This window comes from Coenobita brevimanus, chromosome 112, assembly GCF_032717465.1.
Source record: "Coenobita brevimanus isolate Jiangsu-jjx chromosome 112, ASM3271746v2, whole genome shotgun sequence".
NCBI classification, from domain to species: Eukaryota; Metazoa; Arthropoda; class Malacostraca; order Decapoda; family Coenobitidae; genus Coenobita; species Coenobita brevimanus.
The window spans coordinates 13,653,244-13,658,946 of record NC_137065.1 but is presented as its reverse complement, the minus strand read 5'-3'; positions in this window follow the sequence as shown (position 1 = coordinate 13,658,946).

Here is a 5,703-nt window from a genome sequence, read left to right as displayed (position 1 = left end):
TGAAGTTGTACATCCTCGGGCATAACGTTAAATGTGGTTATGACATTGTTGGTGCGCCATATTTCTCTCAGCGGAAATAAGCTGCAAGTAGGTGACTGGCAGCCAAAGGGCTAAAAGCGTTTTGTTGTGGCCACCCTGGATGAACTCTGGGATTGGGTGTCGGGTGATTGATGGACTACTAGGTGGACAAATAAATTTCAAGATAGGAAGATTCAAACACACAGACACATAATGGAGAAGGAGAGAGAGAGAGAGAGAGAGAGAGAGAGAGAGAGAATCATACGATGATGGATTGAAAGACTGGCTAAATATCGTATTGAGGAACATGTGCAGCCTTGAGCAAAAATTCCCCAACATTTCTCTGCCGACTGTGGCCATGGAAGGTATTACATGAAGTATTTTTATGTAATAGCAATATGAAGCCTACAACATAACAGTATGAGAAGGAAGGATACCAGTACTATCTGTCGTTTGGGGAGGAATGACATAAGGAAGGGAGAACACTGTTGGCAAACTTCTGCTTATCGTTGTACGTAGACAAATATCGGACAGGTAAATGGAGTTATTATACACAGAATTAGATGTATAGATAGATAGGTAGATTTACGGATGAATAGATAGATAGATAGCTACATATACAGATGAACAAATAGATATTCCTTCCAAATGACAAACAGAAGCCACTTCAGTCATCACAGGAAGATAACTGGGTCTGGTTAGTGAGGCTCGGGATCGAACCTGTGAAAATGAATCCGTTTCTTTTTTCCGATCCACATTTTTTTTTTTACTTGAGTTTGCTTATCTCCTTATTCAGCTTCAGCACCCATGGGTTGATCTCTTTCTCTCTCTCTCTCTCTCTCTCTCTCTCTCTCCCTTAGTAATACCTATCCTCATGTTGGGAACTGGACTAGTTATTGATTGGGTATCTTACTGTTTTCCTCTTCTTTTCCACATTACTTTATTCATATTCCAGGACGTCAGCACTGGGTAAAAAATTCCTCCTCCTCCTCCTCCTCCTCCTCCTCATCATCATCATCATCATCATCATCATTATCATCATCATCATCCTTCCACGTCATGCCACAGAACTTTGTCCACTCTGACCTATTTGCTGTTAGGACTGGTTTGTGTGGCTGTTACTGGCTGGCTGTGGTGGTTATTTGTATAAGGAGGAGAGGAAGGCTGACGACGAGGTAACTAAGGTTATTGGAAAGTAGATGTGAGTGTGCATAGAATTAGCGTGAGATTTTAAAATTGTGTGTGTATGTGTGTGTGTGTGTGTGTGTGTGTGTGTGTGTGTGTGTGTGTGTGTGTGTGAAGGGAGAGCATTGTTGACGGATGTGTGTGTGTGTGTGTGTGTGTGTGTGTGTGTGTGTGTGTGTGTGTGGAGGGAGTACATTGTTGATGGATGGATGTGTGTGTGTGTGTGTGTGTGTGTGTGTGTGTGTGTGTGTGTGTGTGTGTGGAGGGAGTACATTGTTGATGGATGGATGTGTGTGTGTGTGTGTGTGTGTGTGTGTGTGTGTGTGTGTGTGTGTGTGTGTGGAGGGAGTACATTGTTGATGGATGGATGTGTGTGTGTGTGTGTGTGTGTGTGTGTGTGGAGGGAGTACATTGTTGATGGATGGATGTGTGTGTGTGTGTGTGTGTGTGTGTGTGTGTGTGTGGAGGGAGTACATTGTTGATGGATGGATGTGTGTGTGTGTGTGTGTGTGTGTGTGTGTGTGTGTGTGTGTGTGTGTGTGTGTGTGTGTGTGTGTGTGTGGAGGGAGTACATTGTTGATGGATGGATGTGTGTGTGTGTGTGTGTGTGTGTGTGTGTGTTTGTGATCTTACTCGATTCACACCAAACTTTGCGAGAAGGTTGAGGAGTCACTTAAAGATCAAGGTCATAGGGAGAGGTCAAATGGCCAGATCACTGAGTGTTCAGATATGAGAGCTACTATTCCGTCTAAATAAAATCTAAGGTAGGCACAGTTCGATGTAGACAGCCAGATATCTGATAAACAGACTGAGCGACAGATACATAGGTAGATAAAGTGCTTGATGTACATGTACAGACTGACTGATATTGAGGGATATATGGACAGATATATAGGTAGATACATAAATGAATGGACAGATGAATAGAAAAGACAGAATAGTAGAGATATACATAAATGGATACATATACTGTACAGACGTACACACGCAGGGGAAAGCCCCAGGAATTGATGGAGTGTGTGATGAAATGCTGATGCATGCGGGAAAGATAGTTGTAGAATGGATGTGGAAGATGTGCAGATTGGCTTGGGAGGAAGGTAGAGTCCCGGAGGGTTGGAAGTTAGGTATAATTATTCCCTTGTACAAAGGAAAAGGGGAAAAAGAAGTGTGTAGTAATCATAGGGGTAATTGTCTTCTTAGTGTAATAGGAAAAGTATATGGTAGGATACTTGTTGACAGAGTTAGGGAAAATAACTGAAGAATTAGTTGGAGAAGAACAGGGAGGCTTCTGGAAGGGAAGAGGTTGTGTAGATCAGATATTCATTCTTATTTCTTTAGTGGAAAAGTTTCTAGATAAGGGAAAGAAGTTGCATGCTGCCTTCATGGATTTGGAGAAAGCATATGACAGGGTGGATAGACAAGGATTGTGGAAAGTGTTAAGAATACATGGAGTAGATGGGAAGTTGTTGAATGCTGTGAAGAGTATGTATGATGGTGCTAAGGCTTTGCAGTGCGTGTGGATAGCGAACTGAGTGAATTTTTCTCTTTGAAGGTTGGGTTGAAACAGGGATGCGTCATGTCTCCATGATTGTTCAATCTGTACATGGATGGGGTAATCAAAGCGATACAAAGTAGGGCAGCGGATGTTTGAGTGGCTTTAGTGAAAGAGGTTAGTGTTTGGAATCTCCTGTACTGTTGCTTGCAGATGATACTGTGTTGTAAAGTGAAGACGAAGGGGAGCTGCAGGGTATGGTGGATGAGTTCGGGAGAGTGTGTAAGAAACGGAATCTAAAGGTGAATGTAGGGAAGAGTAAAGTGATGGTCTTTGAGAGAGGTGAAGTCAGTGAATGTACAGTGAGGTTGGATGATGAGGAAATGGAAAATGTGAGTACGTTTAAGTACTTGGGGAGTGTGATGAGTAAGGATGGAGGTTTGGAGGGTGAAGTGCTTTAAAGGGTGCAACTGGGAAGAAAGGCTGCTCGTTCCTTGAAAGCAGTGATAAGAAACAGGGAAGTGAGCATGGAAGTGAAAAAGTTACTACATGACAATATTGTGATACCAACTCTAACCTATGGAAGTGAAGCTTGGACGTTGTTGAAGGGACACAAGTTAAGAGTGAGAGCAGTGGAAATGAATTATTTAAGTGGAGCCTGTGGAGTCACGTGGAAAGACAGGCTGACAAATGAGGATATAAAGGAGCGTTGTGGTGTGGATGTGGATGTGATAGGAAGCGTTAGGAGGATCACACTCTGGTGTTTTGGCCAGGTGGCGCGGAGGGAGGGTGAGAGACTGACGACGAGAGTGTATGTGAGTGCTGTGGCGGGGGGGCGCGGGACGGGGAGGCCGAAGGTGAGATGGACGGATGGAGTGAAGAGGTACACGAGAGAGGGGAGTGAATTGGGAGCAGGGCAGTGAAATGGCGGGGGACAGGACGACGTGGAGGCGATTTGTTTGTGGCCACCCCGTGTGGGATTGAGGTGTCTGGCAATAAATAGATAGATGTACACACATAAACTGGAAGTGTGACGGATGCATATATAAAGAGAGATGAATCAGCAGTTGTGTCGTCATAAACGACTACTTGGTAGGACAAAGGCATATATAGACAGAGTAAAAAATTAAATACAGAGGAATAAAGTAATTGGGAGACAGCTAAACAGAAACCACTTTAGCTAAACAGAATTAGGTAACTGGGTGTGGTTAGTGAGACCCGGGATTGAACCAAAATAGTGATTAGTTTCTTTTAAATATTTGATGCCCACCAGCATTTGCACACAGTTTTGATCCTTTTTCCTGTTTTCTGTTCTTGTTATATATTCCATGTCTCTATGAGGTCAACAAAATCGTCCTTCGTAAGACTGAATAATATATGAAGTTGCATATCCTCAGGCAAAAAGTTGAATGTGATTGCTATTCCATTATTATGGGCCATCTTTTTCTCTTCGACATAATAAAATCGTGTGGCGTCAGCAAAAATACACTACAAGTAGGTAATTAGCAGCCAAAGGGTTATAGGCGTGTTGCTGCGGCCACTGTGGGGAAACTCTGGGATTGGGGTGTGAGATAATTGAGTACTAAATGGAGAAATAGATAAAAAGTTACCGTATATTGATAGGCAGACAAACACGAAGGCGGATGTTTAATTGGATATTTACATAAGGACATGATATATATATATATATATATATATATATATATATATATATATATATATATATATATATATATATATATATATGTAATATAGATAGATAGATAGATTGCATTCCAATCGACAGGGTATCTATGTATACCCTTCTTTCTACATACATTATTCCCAGCAACTTGTATATATATTGTTTCTGGCACTTTTTTTTTTAAGGTGCGTCAGCAGTTGCGTCATCAGCACCGGTCGAAGATGGCGGTGCTGTGAGCTGTAGCAGTGCGTTGGACACCCAACTTACTTAACCTAACTTACCTTTACCTAACCTAACTGTATCTACTTTGACCCAGCATACCCTAACCTAATCTACCTACTTTTTTCCTTGCTGAATATCGACCCCTCCTCACCCCCACAACATGCCATCCTCCTTCATATGCTCCCCTTACCTTGCCCCTCCATTCCTTTCTTGGTCTGTGTCAAACGTTTGAATCACAACACAGAGCAAAAGCAGGAAGTCACTGGCCATTGCAACCACTGAGCTTACGGAAAAAGATGGAAATTATTTTAATTGAGTCTTGGTTGGGACTCCTTTATACTCCTGTTCCACCTGATGGCCGGTGAGTTTATGTAGTTTACTTTGAGCACTGGAGTCTGAGAATGATAGTACAATCACACAAGAAGGAACACTAACAGAGTACAACATCCTCCCACTTCAGTTGGTCTAAGTCTGAAAATGATAATATAATCACACAAGAAGGAACACTAACAGAGTGCAACACCCTCCCACTTCAGTTGGTCTAAGTCTGAAAATGATAATACAATCACACAATAAGGAACACTAACAGAGTACAACACCCTCCCACTTCAGTTGGTCTAAGTCTGAAAATGATAATACAATCACACAAGAAGGAACACTAACAGAGTACAACACCCTCCCACTTCAGCTGGTCTAAGTCTGAAAATGATAATACAATCGCACAAGAAGGAACACTCAACAGAGTGCAACACCCTCCCACTTCAGTTGGTCTAAGGGCTCAACTTTAAATTGACTTGACGCCTTGATATTTGACCGATTTTTTTACTATTTTTAATCGACTTACTCCTATCATGTTTGGGCCAAATTTAAGGAACGAGGTTTGGGTTGACCATGGGGTGTTTCTTTTCACCTTTGAACTATTGTTTTAAAAAACGAACTGCATCATATTTGCCTAACTGTTAACCCTTCCACCAAGCTTATCTTATGTCACGTAAGACCTGCTTTAATTATGGAGTTGAACATTTGGCTTTGTTGCCTTAACCACTGATCAAGGGTTTTCAGTGCCAAATCACTTCATCCTGATCTTCGTTTCAGCTGTTCC